Here is a 22,058-nt window from a genome sequence, read left to right as displayed (position 1 = left end):
GTGTCCATGTGTTCTCATTGTTCAACTAGCACTTATGAGTGAGAACATGTGGTGTTTGGTTTTCTGTTCTTGTGTTTGCTGAGAATGATGGTTTCCAGCTTCATCCACGGCCCTGCAAAGGACAAGAACTCATTTTTTATGGCTCCGTAGTATTCCATGGCATATATGTGTCACATTTTCTTTATCCTGTCATTAATGGGCATTTGGGTTGGTTCCAAGTCTTTGCTATTGTGAACAGCATACTACAGGGATACAGTAACCAAAACAGCACAGTACTGGTACCAAAACAGATATACAGACCAGTGGAATATAACAGAGGCCTCAGAAATAATATCACACATCTACAACCATATTATCTTCAACAAATCTGAGAAGAACAAGCAATGGGGAAAGGATTCCCTATTTAATAAATGATATTGGGAAAACTGACTAGCTATATGCAGGAAACTGAAACTGGACCAGATTAAAGACTTAAATGTAAAACCTAAAACCATAAAAAACCCAGAAGAAAACCTAGGCAATACCATTCAGGACATAGGTATGGGCAAAGATTTCATGACCAAAACACCAAAAGCAATGACAACAAAAGCCAAACTTGACAAATGGGATCTAATTAAACAAAAGAGCTTCTGCACAGCAAAAGAAACTATCATTAGAGTGAATAGGCAACCTACAGAATGGGAGAAAATGTTTACAATCTATCCATCTGACAAAGGGCTAATATCCAGAATCTATAAGGAATTTAAATTTACAAGACAAAAAAGCCATCAAAAAGTAGGCAAAGGATATGAACAGACAGTTCTCAAAAGAAGACATTTATGTGGCCAACAAACATACTAGCCATTTTACCGCTTCTCCAAGGTGGAATTTTTGTGCCTCATCAGGAACTTAGTTTGCATCAATACTGCCTTAAAGCTAAGGAGGATAGGGGCACAACTTTCAGAGATGTCTGGGAATACACACCCATCTTCCCACCCAACAGCAACTCTCAACCCCAGTGTAAGCCCAAGTAGGTCAGGAGGTGATGTTTTTGTACCATTTTCACCCTGTGGATGATTTTTGAGTACTTAGGATCTTCAGAGATTGTGCTAAACACTTTTCAAGTACATGCTGTTTAACCCTCAGAACCATATGAGATATATATTATTATTATCTCATTTATAGGTGAGTAAACTGAGGCAAAGAGTTATTCTGTAACTCACTCAAGGTCATACAGCCATAAGAACTGGGTACCAAATTTGCACTCAGGCAGTTAAAATATAGTCTGTGCTCTTAAGTATTATGCTAAAATTATAATCAGCAAAATTAAAATGTAAATAAAAATTGAAAAGCAGTATTTTAATATATATAATGTAGTATCATCACCCTTAGTATGTAAAGAACTACAACAGGAAGATTCATTTGTCATGCATGTCTGTATGAGGAGACCATCAAACAGGTTTTGTGTGAGCAATAAAGCTTTTTAATCACCTGGGGGCAGGCAGGCTGAGTCCCAAAAGACAGTCAGCAAAGGGTGGTGGGATTATCATTAGTTCTTATAGGTTTTTGGATAGGTGGTGGAGTTAGAAGCAATGTTTTGTGGGTAGGGGGTGGATCTCACAAAGTACATTCTTAAGGGTGGGGAGAATTAGCAAGAACCTTCTTAAGGGTGGGGGAGATTACAAACTACATCAATCAGGGTGGGGCAGAAACAAATCACAATGGTGGAATGTCATCAGTTAAGGCTATTTTCACTTCTTTTGTGGATCTTCAATTGCTTCAGGTCATCTGGATATATATGTGCAGGTCACAGGGGATATGATGGCTTAGCTTGGGCTCAGAGGCCTAACATTCCTGTCTTCTATTAATAAGGAAAGCAAAACAAAGCAGTGGTGAAGTGTTGGAGTGGTGAAAAATTTTGGGGGTATGGAGAGCTAATGGGTGATATTTCTCAGGGCTGCTTTGAGCGGGATTAGGGGTGGTATGGGAACGTACAGTGGGAGAGATTCAACTGAAGAAAGATTTTGGGGTAAGGGGTGATATTGTGGGGTTGTTAGAAGGAGTATTTGTCGTATAGAATTATTGGTGATGCCCTGGATACAGTTTTGTATGAATTGAGACACTTAACAAAAGACACAATGTCCAAATAAGAAAAGAAGAAAAACAGGTATTAAAGGACTAAGAATTGAGAGGACCCAGGACATCCAATTAGAGAGTGTCCAAGGGGGTTCAGTGTAATTACTTGTTTGGTTGGTGAGTTTTGGGGCTGTATTCTTGACAGAGTCCTTTTTTAAAGTTGGAGGCTGAGCTTGGTGAGGTGTGTGTTTAAAAGACCATTAGTCCGTTCTACCTTTCCTGAAGACTGAGAACAGCAACGAGTTTGAAGGTTCCACTGAATACCAAGAGCCTGAGAAACTGCTTCAGTGATTTGACTAACAAAGGTCAGTACATTATTGGACTGTATAGAGGTGGGAAGGCCAAACTGAGGAATTATGTCTTACAAAAGGGAAGAAATGACTGTGGTGGCCTTCTTAGACCCTGTGGGAAAGTGTCTACCCAGACCAAGAGGTATTTTAGTTTCCTGACTCAGAGAATGTGAGTAAAGTCAATTTGCCAGTCCTGGGCAGGGGCAAATCCCCAAGCTTGATGTGTAGAGAAGGGAAGGGGCCTGAGAAATCTCTGAGGAGTAGTGGAATAGCAGATGGAACACTGAGAAGTTATTTCCTTAAGGATAGATTTCCACAATGGAAAGGAAATGAGAGGTTCTAAGAGGCAGGCTAGTGGCTTATAACCTACACAGAAGAGGTTATGAAATGACAATTGAATAGAATGGGCCTGTGAGGCTGGAAGGAGATATTTTCCTTGGTCCAAGAACCATTTGCCTTGTGTGGGAAGAGATTGATAGGTGGAAGTTTCAGTGGGAGAGTAGATGGGAGTGACTGATGAGAAGCAGAAAAACTGACCATGAGGGACAGAAGTTGGAATGCTAGCTGCTTCTTTAGCTATCTTATCAGCATAAGCATTGCCCTGAGCAATGGGATCTGATGCCTTTTGGTGGCCCTTGCAGTGTATGACTCCGGCTTACTTTGGATGTAAAGTGGCATTGAGAAGAGTTTTTATTAAAAAGGCATTAATGATGGAGGACCCTTGCGTAGTGAGGAAACCTCTTTCAGCCCATATAACAGCATAGTGGTGCAGGATATGGAAGGCATATTTAGAGTCAGTATAAATATTGATGTGTAATTCCTTTGCAAGAGTGAGGGCTTGAGTTAAGGCAATGAGTTCACCTTGCTGAGAGGTAGTGGAAGGGGAGCAGAGCAGTAGCTTCAATGATAGATGTGGAAGATACTATAGCACAGCCTGCCTTTGCTGGTGTGTGGCAATTACGCCTGGTGGAACTGCCATCAATAAACCAGGTGTGATCAGGGTGAGGAACAGGAAAGAAGGAAATATGGGGCCAGGTGTTATCAGAGTGATACAGTCATGGGGGTCAGGTGTGGTATCCAGAATAATCTGGGAGACTGGATTGAAATTCAGGCCAGGAACAATGGTAATTGTGGAAGACTCAACAAAGAGTGAGTATAGCTGAAGGAGCCGGGGAGCAGAAAGTATATACGTCAGGAGGGAGGAAGAAAATAGATTTTAGAAGTTATGAGAACTGTAGAGAGTGAGTTGAGCACAGTTTGTTATTTTGAGGGCCTCTAAAAGTATTAGGGCAGTGGCAGCTGCTGCACAGAGACATAATGTTCAGCCTAAAACAGTGAGTTCAAGTTGTTTGGACAAAAAGGCTACAGGGTGCGGTCCCAGTCCTTGTGTAAGAATTCTGACTGCACAGCCCTGCACTTAGCTATTTGTAATGAAAAGGGTTGGGATGAGTCAGGGAAAGCTAGTGTGGGAGCAGTCTCTAAAGCTGCCTTCAAGGAATGGAAAGAGGGGTGGGGAAAGGCTTTAGGATCTATGGGGTCAGCTAGGTTTCCTTTTGTGAGTTTATATAATGGTTTTGTTAGGATGGCAAAACCAGGTATCCAAAGGCGAAAGTATTCAACCATGCCCAGGAAGGAAAGGACTTGTTTTGTAGAAGGGGCTGGGGTTTGCAAGATCAGTCGGACACGATTGGCAAGGAGAGCACATGTGTTTTTATGAAGAATTATGCTGAGATACGTAATGAATGAGGAAGAAATTTGGGCTTGACTTAAGTGATGGGGGCTATCCGTGAAGGCTTGCAGCAGTACAGCCCAGGTAAGTTGCTGAGACTGATGGGTGTTGGGGTCAGTCCGCATGAAAGCAAAGAGAGCCTGGGATGAAGGGTACAAAGGAATAGTAAAGAAAGCATGTTTGAGATTCAGAACAGAATAATGGGTTATGGAGGGGTTGTGGAGGGAGGTACTGAGGATAGGAGAGTATATGGCTTTGGCACCACGGGGTGGATAGGCAAGACAATGTGGTTGATAAGGCACAGATCCTGAACTAACCTGTAAGGCTTGTCCAGTTTTTGAACAGATAAAATGGGGGAATTGTAAGGAGAGTTTACAGGCTTTAAAAGTCCATGCTGTAACAGGTGAGCGATAATGGGCTTTAATCCTTTTATAGCGTGCTGTGGGATGGGATATTGGCATTGAGCAGGGTAAGGGTGATTAGGTTTTAATGGGATAGTAATGGGCGTGTGATCGGTTGCCAGGGAGGGAGTAGAGGTGTTCCATACTTGTGGGTTAAGGTGAGGGGATAAAAGAGGAGGATGCGAAGGATGCTTTGAACTAGGGAAAAGGGCAGCAATGAGGTGTGGCTATAGCCCAGGAATAGTCAGAGAAGCACATTAAAATGTCTCAACCTAATAAGCGAACTGGGCAGCTGGAGATAACTAAAAAGGAGTGCATAAAAGAATGTTGTCCAAGTTGGCACCAAAGTCGGGGAGTTTTAAGGGGTTTTGAAGCTTGGCCATCAATACGCACAACAGTTATTGGGGAAAGGGAAACAAGTCCTTGAAAAGAAGGTAATGTGGAGTGGGTAGCCCCCATATCGATTAAACAGGGACAGACTTACCCTCCACTGTAAGAGTTGCCCAAAGCGTGGCATCTGTGATGGTCCAGGGGGCTTCCAAGGCAATCAGGCAGTGCCAGTCTTCAGCTGCTAAGCTAGGAACTCTGCAAAGGAGTTGGCCAAGAAACATTGGGTTTGGGCTCCAGGGACTTTAGGAGCGGCGGTGATGTGAGTTGGACAGTCTGACCTCCAGTGGGGGCCCACACAGACAGGGCATGGCTTAGGAGACATCCCAGGCTGCGGGCATTCTGAGGCCCAGTGGCCAGACTTTTGGCATTTGAAGCAAGGTCCACGAGAATGTTTTGAAGGAGCCCCTGGGAGCTGTGGTTTGGATGTTCTGAAGTTTTTGTATGCTGGAGACGTGGTTGTGGGTTGTCTTACAGTGGAGGCAAGTAGCTGTAACTCAGAAATGTGTTGCTGTGTGGCTACCTCCTATTATTGTACACATTGAAGACAAGGTTGATTAATTTCTGTTGTGGGATTTGAGGGCCAGATTCCAATTTTTGAAGCTTTTTTTCTAATGTCAGGAGCTGAATGGGTGATAAAATGCATATTAAGAATAAAGCAGTCTTCTGGCCCCTCTGGGTCTAGGGCAGTAAAGCGTCTAAGGGTTGTTGCTAAGGGGGCCATGAACTGTGCTGGGTTTTCATTTTTACTGTGGGTAGTTTCTTTGAGTTTGTCATAATTAACAGCTTTGTAAGCTGCCTTTTTAAGCTCTTCAATTAGGCAGGAAACCATGTAATCTTGCCTAGCTATACCTGGGGAATCTGCCTGATAGTTCCATTGCGGATCTTCTCGGGAAACTGCTCTAATGCCTTCCTGGAGGTCTGGCTCATGAAGCCAGTGGTTATCAGCATGAGATTGGGCTAGAGAAAAAACTCTTTCCCATTCATCTGGGGAAAGGGTAGAAGTTAGGATGACATTTAAGTCACTCCAGGTAAAATTGCAGGACAGAGTTAGTTACCAGAATTCCTGCATATATTTAGTGGGGTTTGATGAGAAAGAGCCTAAATGCAGGCTGATTTGGGAAAGGTCTGATAGAGAAAAAGGCACATGTACCCTGACTATGCCTTCAGCTCCAGCCACCTCTCTAAGAGTAAAGTGTTGGGCAGGTCAGGGAGAGCTATTCTCAGAACAAAACTGTAAACCAGACAGGGTATGGGGAAGGGAAGTAATAGAATAGTTATAGGGATGGGGTGCAGAGACTGAAAAAGAGCTGGAGCCTGATGCAGTCCAGCGGGGAGAAGCTTGAGGAGGAGCAGTCTGGGGAGGAGGTGAGAGGTCAGATGGGTCAGTAGAAAAGGAAGATTCACAAGACTCAGTGACACTTGGGGTTGGGACTGAAGGGACAGGTGGGAGGGAAAGGAGGAGGATTTGGGACGATTCACATTGGGAACAGAGACTAGGGAGGGAATGAAGTGTGAAAAATGCCTGGATGTAAGGCACCCCAGACCATTTGCCCATTTTTTGACAAAAATTATCTAGGTCTTGTAGGATGGAGAAATCAAAAGTGCCATTTTCTGGCCATTTAGAATCATTGTCGAGTTTGTATTGGGGCCAAGTCGTGTTGCAGAAGAAAATAAGATGCTTAGATTTTAGGTCAGGTGAGAATTGAAGAGGTTTTAAGTTCTTGAGAACACAGGCTAAGGGAGAAGGAAGAGTAATGGAGGATGGAAGTTTGCCCATAGTGAAGGAGGCAAGTTTAAAGAGAAGGGTAGAGGCACGGAGAAGTGGGGTGGGGAGCAGCCCTGGGCTGCAATGTGGGTGAGCAGCCAAAGCAGGCGTCCCCACAATTGACTTGCCACCAAGGGAATGTGGGTCAATGACCAAGGCAGGCATCCCTGCGGTGATCAGATACCAATGGAATGTGGGTGAATAATCACGCAGGCATTCCTGCATTGATTAAACACCAAGGGAAGACTGTCTTCCTGAGTCCGTGACTGGCACTGGAGTTTTGGGTCCACGGATAAAATGTGTCTCTTTTGTCTCTACTAGAGAGGAAAAAGAACTGGAATTGGAAGGACAAGGAGATTGAAGGGTAGTGAGAGAGGCTGGAGAAGACAGTGAAAAGAATGCTTGCCCAATTTGAAATTGATGAGATGTTCGTTGGGTTGGTTGGTCTGAGGAACTGAGGTCATAGGTGGATCTCTTCACGGAGTGAGAGTGAGGACAGAGGACTGGTCTCCTGAAGGAGTCCCTCTGACCCAGGTCTTCTGCATCAAATGTCATGCATGTCCGTGTGAAGAGACCACCAAACAGGCTTTGTGTGAGCAATAAAGCTTTTTAATCACCTGGGTGCAGGCGGGCTGAGTCCGAAAAGAGAGTCAGCAAAGGGTGGTGGGATTATCATTAGTTCTTATAGGTTTTGGGATAGACAGTGGAGTTAGGAGCAATGTTTTGTGGACAGGAGGTGGATCTCACAAAGTACATTCTTAAGGGTGGGGAGAATTACAAAGAACCTTCTTAAGGATAGGGGGGATTACAAAGTACATTGATCAGTTAGGGTGGGGCAAAAACAAATTACAATGGTGGAATATCATCAGTTAAGGCCATTTTCACTTCTTTTGTGGATCTTCAATTGCTTCAGGTCATTTGGATGTATACGTGCAGGTCACAGGGGATATGATGGCTTAGCTTGGGCTCAGAGGCCTGACAATATTTTATGACAGAATTGTAAAAGCTAATAAGCATATTAAAAAGCTCAACCTAAATGAGTAAAATGTGTATGGGTATGTGTGTGTTATGTAGCTAACTGGCAAATTTTTAAAAAATAGTAGTCTATACTATTGGCCAATAAGGAAAACTTCCAAATTCATAAACCATAACCATACAAAATGTTCCTCATCTTTGGAATAAATTTGGCATTAAAATTGCCTATCCTTTGCTCTGGTAACTTTAAGATTTTATCCCAAGAAAATCACTGTGGATGTGTACTGAGATTTGTCTATAGGGATGATCATTACAACATTGCTTATTATAATAGTGAAAAATAAAAAAACCTCAAATGTCAAATAGATATTGTTGATCATTAATAAATGGTATGATGAAAGAACAATGGCATAGAAATGTTTATAATTGGAAAAACTGGATAGCCATATGCAAATCAATGAAATTGGACTTTTATCTTATACTGTACACAAAAATCAACATACAGTAAATTAAAAAGTTTTAAATGTAAAACCTGAAACTGTGAAACTCCTAGAAGGAAACATAGGGAAAAATTTTCAACATTGGCTTTGGCAAGGATTTCCTGGATATGACAGAAGTATATTAAATATTAAAAATGAAAATAGACAAGTTGGACTACATTAAACTAAAAAGGTTTGTATAGCAAAGAAAATAAGATCAACAGAGTAAAAAGACAACCTACAGAATGGGAGAAAATATTTCTAAGTCATATATCTAATAAGGGGTTAATATCCAGGATATGTAAGGAATTCGTATAATTCGATAACTGAAAAACAGGACAAAGGCAGTTAACAGACTTTTTTTTCAAAGACTACATACAAATGGCCAACCGTTATATGAAAATGTGTTCAATATTACTGATCATCAGAGAAATACTAATCAAAATCACAAGAAGATATCACTCTAAGATATCAAAAAGATAATCACTGTTAGGATGGCTATTATTAAAAAAAGATAATAAAGGTTGGGAAGAATGTGGAGAAAAGAGCACCCTTGTACACTTTTGGTGGGAATGTAAATTGCTGCAGTCACTATGAAAAACTGTACGCTGGTTCCTCAAAAAGTTTAAAATAGAGTTACCATATAAATCCAGTAAGCCAACTTCTGGATATATTAATATATTTAAAAGAACCGAAGACAGGATTTCAAGGAGCCAGCTGAACTGCCATGTTTGTTGCAGCATTATCTACAATAGCCAAAATATAGAAACAACCTTAATGTCTGTCAATGGATGAATGAAAAAGGATGTGTATATATATATATACACACACACACGCACACACACAGACCTGAATGTGATATATGTTTTTAACATATATACACACATACATAAGTGATTCAGCTATAAAAAAAGGAAATCCTGCCATTTGTAACAACATGTATGGACACAGAGGACATTATGCTAATTGAAATAAACCAGACTCAGAAGGATAAATACTATGTGAACAACTTATATTATAAATTAAAAATAGTCAAATTCATAAAAACACAGAGTGGAATCGTTGCCAAGAGCTGAGAGAGAAAAACTAAAAGGGAAATGTTCATTAAAAGGTCCAAAGTTTTAGTCATACAAGATGAGTAAGTTCTAAGAATCTCTACTGTACCAAACAGCACCTATAGTTAACAATGTGGTATTTTATAGAGTTGACCATTGAACAACATGTATTTGAGCTTCATGGGTACATTAATACTCAAATTTTCTTCAATAAATATATTGGAAAATTTTTTGAAGATTTGCAAAAATTTGAAGAACCTGGCAGAAAAACTGCATAGCCTGGAAATATTGAGAAAATTAAGAAAAAGTTAGATATGCCATGAATGCATAAAACAAATATAGATAGTAGTCTATTTTATCATTTACTACCATAAAATATACACAAATATAAAAAGTTAAAATTTATCAAAATGTATGACACAAACTTACAGATGATACATGCCATTCTCAGTTGAGGAAAATGTAAACAAATGTAAAGATGCAGTATTAAGTCATAACTGCATAAAATTAATACATACTATACCACTGTAATAATTTCATAGCCACCTCCTGTTGCTTTTGAAGTGAGCTCAAGTGTTGCCAGTATCTGTTTAAAATGCTGTGATGCTAATCATCTCCATGTGAGCAGTTCTTCTCTCCAGTAAGTTGAGTATCACAATAAAAAGATCTCTGGCAGTTCTCATGTATTTTTCATTATGCTTATTGCAATACCATAAACCTTGAATAACACCATGGAACCATTCAAAGTACCACTAATGATGTCAAAAGTGCTCCCAAGAAGTCATGGCATTACAAGAAAAAGTTAAATTACTTGATATGTACCATGCATTGAGGTCTGAAGCTGCAGTTGCCTACCATTTCAATGGAAATGAATCCAATTTAAGATTATTTTTTTAAAAAAGAAAATTTGTGACACCTTAATTGCAGCTATGCCAGCAGTTCCAAAAACCTTACATTTTTTATGAAATATCTTTTTATCTGGTATTGAAAATGCAGCATTTATTTGGGCAAAGATTGCTTCAAAACAAGTCATAACTATAGGCTATAATGTTTCAGGAAAAAGCAAAGTCAATATATGACAACTTAAAGCAAAAAGAAAATAACAGATCTAGAGCTGAAGAATTTAATGCCAGCAAAGGATGGTTTGACAATTTTAGAGAGGTTTGGCATTTAAAAAAAAAAATGTCAAGCTAACAGAAGCAGCAGCTTCTGCTGACCAAGAGGCAGTAGATGAGATCCCAGAAGCCATTAAGAAAATCATTAAGGAGAAAGGATATCTGCATGAACAGGTTTTAATTCAGACAAAAGTGTCCCATTCTGGGAGGAAAAAAGCCACAAACATTTATTAGTAGGCAAGAGAATTGAGCACCACTATTTAAGGTAGGAAGGGATAGGCTAACTCTACTGCTTACTGCAAATGCAGTCAGATGTATATTTAGGACTGCCCTTATCTCTAAAGCTGTGAACCCCAGAACCTGGAAGGGAAAATATAAAAACATCTATCAGTCTTTTGGTTGTACAAGGCGGCCTGCACAACAACAACCTCTTTTCTGTACTACTTCTATTGCTGCTTTTTCCCTGAAGTCAGGAAGTATCTTGTCAGTAAAAGACTACTTTTTAAAGTTTTTTGATATTGGACAATGCCCCTGGACACCCAGAACTCCATGAGTTCAATACCAAAAGTGTTGAAGTTGTGATCTATCTGGCCCCAAGCACAAAACTTCTAATTCAGCCTCCAGATCAGGGGGCTATAAGGATATTTAAGGATCATTACACAGTTCTCTATGTAAAGAATTATCAACATTATGGACAAGAACCCCAGTAAAGACAATATTATAAAAGCATGGCAAGATTACATTATTAAAAATGCCAATTTTACTGCACTCCAGCCTGGGTGGCAGAGCGAGACTCCGTCTCAAAAAAAAAAAAAAAAAAAGCCAATTTTACAGAAAAAGCTGTGAAAGCCATTGAATCCAAAATAATAAATTTCTGCTGGAAATAAAAAATAAACTAGACTGTAGCTATGACTGTACAACTGATTGGGGTACCTGAAACAGACAGGGAGAATGGAACCAAGTTGGAAAACATACTTTGTGATGTTATCTAAGAGAACTTCCCCAAGCTAGCAAGACAGGCCAATATTCAAATTCAGGAAATGCAGAGAACCCCAGTAAGATACTTCACAAGAAGGTCATCCTCAGGACGCATAATCAAATTCTTCTAGGTGTATATGAAAAAAAAAAAGAAAAAAAAGTTAAAGGCAGCTAGAGAGAAAGGTCAGATCATCTACAAAAATAAGGTCAGCAGACTAACAGCAGACCTCTCAGCAGAAACCTTACAAACCAGAAGAGATTGGGGGCCAATATTCAACATTCTTAAAAGAATTTCCAACCCAAAATCTCATAACTGGCCAAACTAAGCTTCATAAGCAAAGAAGAAATAATATCCTCTTCAGACAAGCAAATACTGAGGGAATGTGTCACAGCAGGCCTGCCTTAAAAGAGCTCCTGGAGAAGCACTAAATATGAAAAGGTAACACCATTACCAGCCACTAAAAAAAAACACACACTGAAGTACAAAGACCGGTGACACTATGAAGCAACCACATAAAGAAGTCTGAAAAATAACGAGCTAGAATCATGCCAGTATCAAATGTACATATAATACTAACTTTTAAATGTAAATGGGATAAATGCTCCAATTAAAAGACACAGAATGGCAAGCCAGATAAAGAGCCAAGACCCATAGGTATGCTGTCTTCAAGAGACGCATCTCACATGCAAAGACACACATAGGTTCAAAATATAGGGATGGAGGAAAATTTACCAAGCAAAGGGAAAACAGAAAAAAGCAGAAGTCACAATCCTACTTTCTGAAAAAACAAACTTTGAACCAACAAAGATCATAAAGACAAAGAATGACATTACATAATTGTAAAGGGTTAATTTAAGTAAGAACTTATTATCATAAATATATATGTACCCAAAACAATAAAACCCAGATTCATAAAGCAAGCACTTAGAGACCTGAAAAGACACTTAGACTCTCACACAATAATAGTGGGAGACTTTAACACCCCACTGACTATATTAGACAGATATTTGAAACAAAAAATTAATAAATATATTCAGAACCTGAACTCAACTCTGAATCAAGTGGACCTGATAGATATATACAGAACTTTTCACCCTAAGAGAGAATATATAATCTTCTCATTGCCATGTGGCACTTGCTCTAAAATTGATCAAATAATCAGAAGAAAACACTCCTCAGCAAATCCAAAAGAACTAAAATCATAAACAGTCTCTCAGATCACAGTGCAATCAAATTAGATATCAAGATTAAGAAACTCATTCAAAACCATACAACTTCATGGAAGCTGAGCAACCTGCTCCTGATTGACTCTTGGGTAAATAGTGAAATTAAGTAAGAAATCAAGACATTCTTTGAAACTAATGAGAACAGACAACGTACCAGAATCTCTGGGATATGGCTAAAGCAGTGTTAACAGGGGTACTTATAGCAATGAATGACCACATCAAAAACCTAAAATGATCTCAGGTTAACAACCTAACATTACAACTAATAGTAGTGGAGAACCAATGGCAAACAAACACCAAAGCTAGCAGAAGGAAAAAAAAAAATCAGAGCTAAACTGAAGTAGATAGAGACATGAAAACACCTTCAGAAAAACTCAATGAGGCCAGGCACGGTGGCTCATGCCTGTAATCTCAGCACTTTGGGAGGCCAAGGCGGGTGGATCATAAGGTCAGGAGATCAAGACCATCCTGGCTAACATGGTGAAACCCCGTCTCTACTAAAAATACAAAAAAAAAAAAAAAAAAAAAATTAGCTGGGTGTGGTGGCAGGTGCCTGTAGTCCCAGCTACTCAGGAGGCTGAGGCAGGAGAATGGCGAGAACCCAGGAGGCAGAGCTCAGTGAGCCAAGATCATGCCACTGCATTCCAGCCTGGGTGACACAGTGAGATTCCATCTCAAAAAAAAAAAAGCAAACAAAAAAAACCTCAGTGAATCCAGGAGGTAGTTTTTTGAAAAAATTAATAAAATAGATAGTCTGCTAGCTAGACTAATAAAGATAAGAATCAAACACAACCAGAAATTATAAAGGGGATATCACCAATGACCCCAAAAAAAACACAAAGAATCATCAGAGAATATGATAAACACCTCTATTCACATAAACTAGAAAATCTAGAAGAACTGTATAAATTCTTGGACAAGTACCCCTCCCAAGACTGAATCAGGAAGAAATTGAATCCCTGAATAGACCAATAGTAATTTCTGAAATTGAGGCAGTAATAAATAGCCTACCAACCAGATTAAAAAAAAAAAAAAAAGCAAGCCCAGGACCAGATGGATTCACAACTGATTTTTATCAGAGGTAAAAAGAAGAGATGATACTATTTCTATTGAAACTATTCCAAAAGAAATGAAAAGGAGGGATTCCTCCCTAATTCATTCTATGAGAGCAGCATCATCCTGATACAAAACCTGTCAGAAATACAACAAAAAAAGAAAACTTCAGGCCAATATCCTTGATGAACATCAATGATGCAAACATTCTCAATAAAATACTGGTAAACCGAATTCAGCAGCACATTAAAAACTCATCCACCATGATAAAGTTGGCTTCATTCACAGGATGCAAGGTTGGTTCAACATACACAAATCAATAAATGTGATTCATCACATAAACCGAACTAAAGACAAAACCACATGATTATCTCAATAGATACAGACAAGGCCTTCAATAAAATTCAACATGACTTCATGTTAAAAGAAAACTTTCAATAAACTAGATATTGAAGGAACATGCCTCAAAATAATAAGAACCAAATATGACAAATCCACAGTCAATATCATACTGAATGGGCAAAAGCTGGAAGGATTTCCCTTGAAAACTGGCACAAGACAAGGATGCTCTCTCTCTCTCTCATCACTACTATTCAACATAGTATTGGAAGTCCTGGCCAGGATAATCAGGCAAAAGAAATAAAGCATATTCAAATAAGAAGAAAGGAAGTTGAATTATCTTTTTTTGCAGATCACATGATCCTGTATCTAGAAAACCCCATCATCTCAGCCCAAAAGTTTCTTAAGCTGATAAGCAACTTCAGAAAAGTCTCAAGATACAAAATCAGTGTCCAAATATCACTAGCATTCCTATAGACCAACAACAGGGAAGCAGAGAGCCAAATCATCAATGAACTCTCATTCACAATTGAATGAGATTCAATTGAATGAGCTGTATACCTAGGTATACAGCTACCAAGGGAAGTGAAGGATCTCTTCAAGGAGAACTAAAAACCACTCCTCAAAGAAATCAGAGAGGACATCAACAAATGGAAAAATATTTTATGTTCATGGATAGGAAGAATCAATATCACGAAAATGGCCATACTGCCCAAAGTAAAATATTGATTCAATGCCATTTCCATTAAACTACCACTGACATTCTTCACAGAATTATAAAAAATATTTTAAAATTTATCAGAATGAAATGAGAGTGTGAATAGCCAAGATAATCCTAAGCAAAAAGAACAAACCTGGAAGCATCATGCTACCCAACTTCAAACTATACTACAAGGCTACAGTAACCAAAACAGGCTGGTATTGGCACAAGAACAGAAATGTAGATCAATGGAAGTTGAATATAGAATATAGAACTCCAGAAATAAGACCACACAGCTACAACCATCTGATCTTTGACAAATTTGACAAAAACAAGCAATAGGGAAAGGATTCCCTATTTAATGGTGCTAGGAGAACTGGCTAGCCATATGCAGAAAATTGAAACTGGACCCCTTCCTCACACCATATATGAAAAATTAACTCAAGATTGATTAAAGGTTTAAATGTGAAACCCAAAACTGTAAAATGCTAGAAGAAAATCTAAGCAATACCATTCAGGATATAGGCACAGGAAAAGATTTCATGAGAAAAATGCCAAAAACAGCAACAAAAGCAAAAGTTGACAAATAGTATCTACTTAAAGACCTCCCACAGAGCAAAATAAACTATCATCGGAATGAACAGACTGCCTACAGAATGGGAGAAAAATTTTTCAATTTATTCATCTGACAAAAGTCTAATATCCAGAGTCTACAAGGAACTTAAATTTACTAGAAAAATATATATATACACCATGGAATGCTATGCAGCCATAAAAAATAATGAGTTCATGTCCTTTGCAGGGACATGGATGAAGCTGGAAACCATCATTCTCAGCAAACTAACACAGGAGCAGAAAACCAAACATTGCATGTTCTCACTCATAAGTGGGAGTTGAGCAATGAGAACACATGAACACATGGGGCCTGTTGTGGGGGGTGGGGGTCAAGGAGAGGGAGAGCATTAGGACAAATACCTAATGCATGCAGGGCTTAAAACCTAAATAATGGGTTGACGGGTGCAACAAACCACCATGGTATGTGTTTACCGATGTAACAAACCTGCACTTTATACACATGCATCCCAGAATTTAAAGTAAAATAAAACTACTTTCCTCAAAAAACAACAATACCATTAAAAAGTGGGCAAAGGACATAAACAGACAGTTCCCAAAATAAGACATACATGTAGCCACGAAACATACAAAAAAAGCCTCAATCATCACTGATGGTTTTGATTTGCATCAAATCACAATGAGATACAATATCATGCCAGTCAGAACGGCTATTTAAAAGTCAAAATAACAGATGCTGGCGAGGTTGTGGACTAAAAGGAACACTTTTACCCTGTTGGTGGGAGTATCAGTTCTATCATTTCAGAAGACAGTACGATGATTAATAAAGTGTTAACTTGATTGGATTGAGGGATACAAAGTATTAATCCTGGGTGTGTCTGTGTGGGGGTTGCCAAAACAGATTAACATTTGAGTCAGTGAGCTGGGGAAGGCAGATCCACTCAATCTGGTGGGGAAAATCTAATCACCTTCTAGCGAATATAAAGCAGGCAGAACAACATGAAAAGGAAAGATGGGCCTAGGCTCCCAGTCTACATCTTTCTCCTGTGCTGAATGCTTACTGCCTTTGAATGTTGGACTGCAAATTCTTCAGTTTGGAACTCAGACTGGCTCTCCTTGCTCCTCAGCTTGCAGGCAGCCTATTGTGCGACCTTGTGATCATGTAAATTAATACTTAATAAACTCACATATAGATATGTAATAAATATATATAATAAATAGTAAAAGTATTTTCTCTTCCTTATGGTTTTCTCAATGTTTTGTTTTTTCTCTTCTACTTTGTTGTAAGAATAAAATACATACTACATGCAACATAAAATATGTGTTAACCAACTGTTTTGGTTATCCATAAGGCTTTTTGTCAACAGTGAGATTTTAGTTAAGTTTTTGGAAAGTCAAAGTTACACACAGATTTTTTACTGCATGAGGCCAAGGGATTGGCACCTCTAACCCCCATGTTGTCCAAGGGTCAATTATTCATCAAAACTTGCTTTAAAAATGTAGCTCTTTTATTAAGTGTTCTTACCACAAAGTAATGATAATAAGAAGGCAGAAGGAAGTTTTTGGAGGTGATGGATATATTCATAGCATTGATTGTGGTCGTGGTTACACACAGATATACTTATTTCCAAACTCAAATTGTATACATTAAAAATCCGCAGCATTTTGAATTTCAATCATACCTCAGTATTGTGGTTTAAAAATAAAAGAAAAAGGGTAAAGATTATAACATTAAGACAAAAGTCTTGAAAAATGTTACATTCAGTGTAGACTTGTATTCCATATATACTTATTAAAATAAGAGTGGAAGGATATCTACCAATATAACTTTAGTTATAGCTGAATGGTAGAAGTGTGGCTGACTTATTTTCTCATTTCTTTTAAACATTCTATAACAGCATTTATTATTTTTACACCTCAAAAATTATATGAAAATTAAAGTCTATTTTGCTCCAAATATAAAATGGACCAATTGCACACCTCTTCCAAGAGGGGTATGGTTGTTGTACAGAGAGAATGGCATGAGTTATTTATGTCCCTGTTACCTGTAGGAAGCCATCCAGCTTTCACTTTGGGATGGGGCAGCACTCCATCTGGGGTACCTAATTAGTGATGATAGCTGTAATCAGTAACTTCACTGCTTTGCTGATTGAAAGTCCTTTCTTTCCTTGTAGAGTGCCAGTTTGTTTTAGAAACTACACACTTCAAGGTTATTCTTTTTTAATGAAGGTTTTTTAGTTTAAAGTCTCATTTATCAAGCAGATTACCAAATAAATTAGAGGAAGGACGGAAGGACAGAAGGACGGAAGGACGGAAGGATGGACATGTAATTTATTTTAGGGTAATGCCCAGACACAAAATATCTGTAGGAGAAAGAATTTTCAAGGATGTGTAATTCAACTTCTTCATCATACAAATAAGAAATTTAAGTTGGAGCAAAGGGAAAACCTCTGGTGTCCTGGCAAGGTGTGGATTCAGGTAACAAGGAAGCAAGTAAAGAAGGGGCCACTTGGAGAAGCTTCTTAACCACGGGCTTATTTTGCAGTCTTTATTTTCACTTCTGGGTGGCCTTGAAGGATTTCCATCAATATAATATGACTGTCGTAATAATCAAAGTCTTCTTTAAATGCTTCATTTTTATCTGTAAAGTCGATGTACAGAAAGGCGAAGCTCATACTGAACTGTTGTCTCTTGAAATTTGCCCTCAGTTAAAATTAATACAGACATCTTAGTGAAACTGAATGGCAACTTGACAGATTTCCTGAAAGCGAAGACCTTACATTTGAAAAAAGAAAAAAAAACAATATGGAAAACTAAATGCAACTTAAAATAAAATTGAGACTGAAAGTGTCTTTTTGTCACATACTGAAGACTAACACAAGAGAAAAAAATCACTCATGGTGTTGTCTGTATACTTTGAAACTGCTAGGCAACCTATTCGTTGTTGGATGGCTCCAATTTATAAGAAGAAATGAGGTAGAAAGAGCTTAGAACTTGGAGTCCAAGAGAGCTATATTGAAATTCTACCTTTTGATCGAGTTGAGTAGGTGACATTAGTGAATGCCAGCTTCCTTTATGTGTAAAAATGTGGACAATTCTTATTTTATGAGCTATCCATAAAGATTAGAGGAAATGACATATATAAATATGTATCTTAATACATCACAGAAATTATATAAATACTTCCTTCTTATCTAACTCTATTGGCTCTGCTTCTACCCGAGAGCCATTATGCCCCCCAGTAAATATCCTATTCTCCAGTTCAAAAATCCTGTTTTCAAATATTTTTTACTCCTCATGTTCTGAAGCCTGATCGTTTCGGTGGTTCTATATATACACCACAATTTTTCAATGCCCATCTAAAGTGTGGCAGCAAAAACTGCCCTCAATATTAAATCATGGTTGTTCTGAAAAGGAAAGATTGATTCATGCATTCTTAATACAATGCTTTTGATTAGTGGAGCCTCAAATCAAGGGGTGTGTGTGTGTGTCCTGATTCACTGAGGTTAAAAACCTCTAAGACCTCTTCATACACAATATTTATTTTGTGTACCAGGTGCATAATTTTTATGTACCAGGTACTCAGCCCTCTACATGAAGTACTAACTTAATTATTAAAGCAGTCCAAGGTGGCAGTTACCATTATTATCTCCATTTTATGAATTTTAAGACTAACATACAGAGGTTATTTTCAACTTACTAAGTGAAAGAGGATCTGAGCCTATGCAACCTGACACCTTCTCAGTAATAAAAGGATAATTAAAATGTCATATAAAGATGCCTCATATTCCCTTAGTAAAAGAAAAGAAGCCATTGCTCCTGATATGAACATCTGTACAGGCCAAATTATAAACACGTACATCATAAAACCGAAACCTCAAAATTCACAAAGCAGAATCAAAAGCAAGAGTCAAACAATGGGGAACATGTCCTCTAATGACTAGAGCTAAGCTTATATAGGGAAAGGAAAAAAGCAAACAAAGCTTTAACCAAGGTAGTTGTGTCTTTTCCATCAGAGGGAACAAGAGTAGAATCCATTCCCTTCCAGCCACAGGTTTCTACTGAGGTTCCTTGGAGTGGGCTGATAAGTAAAGGAGGAAGAATCTGAACAGAGAGAACCTCCAAGGTTCTAAAACCCAAATTCATTCCCAGGAGTTCTATCCTCTCTGGTTTTATCACGTATTGGGCTTTTTCATGATATTTCATTTGAAAAAGTGGTTGTCCTATTTTGAAAAGTCTGAAACCACTTGTAGAATGAGCTTTTGTTAGGGGTCGAGAGTCCAGTGACCGTATATAATTACCTGTGACCTTGGTCACGACTAACACTTTATCTGAACATCAACTTTAACCCTACCTTATGGGATTATAAAACATAAGCAAGATTTAAGAGGAGTGCTTTTAACTATTATAATATTTAGCACACCAAAAACACTAAAATGCTGTATGAATATGAATGATTTCCATGGCCCATCAGCAAGAATAATCATTCTTAGCTAAATATAAGAGGCAATAATGTTTAAATAGAATGAGATTTTGAGTCAGAAATCATTGGATTCAAATTCCACCTTTATTAGGCTGTATGACCACAGGTAAATTACTGCAGCTTCCTAAACCTTACTCCCATAGCCTGTAAAGTAGGGCTACTGACAGCAGGGTGGTTGCAAAGACTTACTTCAATGAAGTTATGTATCCAACGTGCTTTCATGCTTTGAACTGGGCACAGGACAATCTATAAATGGAAACACTGATGACCTATTAATACTCATATCAATTCTTATCAAGTTTTCTACCTTCTTTGTGAGGAAGTCTCAAGGGGAAAATAGACTTCAGGCATACTCCTTTATTCAGGAGTGAATCCTGAGCCTCCTTATCTGATCTCCCTTTGCCAAAAAGCATCCATATTCTGTGATTGCTTTGCAGCATACTAGTAACAACATGGCCAACTGCTCCAACAATGACTCAGGCATTGTTCTGAAATAGAGCTGGTGCATGCAATGGGAGGCAGTGAAGCTCTCAGGTCTGAGTCACCACAATGGCACAGCCTTCAGGCCCCAATGTTCCCACGTGCCTTCACATCTTCACCCCCATAAGTCCATACTTGGCCCAAGGATATCTCAAAGCTTCTAGCCTCATTGACCCACCACAATTCCCTCACCACCTGCTACATACTCTCCCACCTATTGCTAATCTAGTCGTCCCACACCAGGGCAAGATCAAAAGCCACCTCTTCAGCAAAACCTACCCAGATGACCCTATTCAGCACAATGACTCTCTTCACTGAGCCTCCCCTACCCTCCTTTATCTACAAGACATTATAAGCTCATCAATGTTGTCCTTATGACATTCCACAGCAGTGTTTATGCACAGGTGACATTTTGATGTGGACATTTTGATTTGGCTAAGGATATATTTTGACTTGGTCTCAACAAAACAATTGTAGATGCTAAATTTGTTGAGAGAGCAAGATTGTTATATTATTCATTCTATATTCTCCCAAAGTATAACGTACACGGTACATGCTCAATACACAATAAAGATGAAAACATAAAATACGTCCTGCTTTTCAATGTAGGCCTAACAATGTGCTACTTTAAATGACATGTAAAAATTGAGAATGTTGATAATCACTTTATTCACCTCTTACATATTTTAAAATTCAGTATTTGATGTGAAAGCTCAGCCTCTAAACTCAGTATCATTAAAGTTTAATTGAATACTATAAAAAGAAAAGTGATGAGTATTTTAATACAACTATTTTTAATCTATTTTCTCCATTAAAGATCAGCTGATACATTTATGTGTTTCTAAAACAGTAATTTGTAGGGATTTTGGCAGTCAGGCAGTCCTGGCTTCTTCTGAATTTGAGTAGCATATTACTCCTCAGAACTTGCTGTCAACCCAAATTAAAGTAACTAAATTGAGCTCATGAACTTCCTCCAACACCAGTTTCTAGTCCCAATGACCCTGCCTTTGTCAATAATAACATCATATCTATCTAGTGGCTACAAACAAAATTTTGAATCAAGCACTATGAAAAAGAGAAAACACCACACAGATATAAGCTGCTAGTTTTTACCTATAAACATTTAACTGCTGTTGAAATTTTATGCAAAGTGTTTTTTTTTTCTCACCAGTTTTTTTCTGTCCATCCTCCTAGACAGATATTCTCCTTGCCCCCAAACCATCTCCTTGTACTTGGCTAACAGCAGAGGTCTCTTGTCAGACTCCTTGACTTTAAGCTCACTTGATCTGATCTATTTTAAGTGCAGCTTCAAAGCATTTTCTTCCTTAAATAGCACTTTCATAATGTTGCTCCTGTACTTAAAAACCTTCTATGGCTTGTGAGTTCTTACAACTTCACAGCTAAACTCTTCTCCCTGATCCTGTGTAGGTACTTTTTCAATTACTTCTAGTTAGATGAATTTTGAACACATTTCACCAATACACAATGAAGGTGATTCACTCAGCTCCCACCAACCAAGTGAACTGTCTGTGCCAAACACTGTGTAACATGCTGCATGAATGAGACGAAGCCCCTGATTTGATGATGTCATGAAAAACCAGGGAAGACAGAGCACAGTTAGACTGTCAAAGTACAACTGTATCCTGGAGTGAGCATAATATGCCATGCGGGTATAAAATAGGAGGCCAGTAAAGTGGGTTACACAGGTTGGAAGGACCTTATGTCAACATGGTAGAATTGTCCATAACCTATGGGAACAGAACTGTCCATGTTGCACATTTTACCTAGTCCTTCACTAACAGTTCACTTTTTTTTAATCTACCCATCCAACACTAGTTAAGTCAGCACTACATGGTGACTCAAGAGAAATCTTGATTTGGGTTCCCCTAGAAACATATCCTGAGACAAGGA

This window comes from Macaca fascicularis, chromosome 14 (genome assembly GCF_037993035.2).
Source record: "Macaca fascicularis isolate 582-1 chromosome 14, T2T-MFA8v1.1".
Classification (NCBI taxonomy): Eukaryota; Metazoa; Chordata; class Mammalia; order Primates; family Cercopithecidae; genus Macaca; species Macaca fascicularis.
This window is presented reverse-complemented; position numbering follows the sequence as displayed.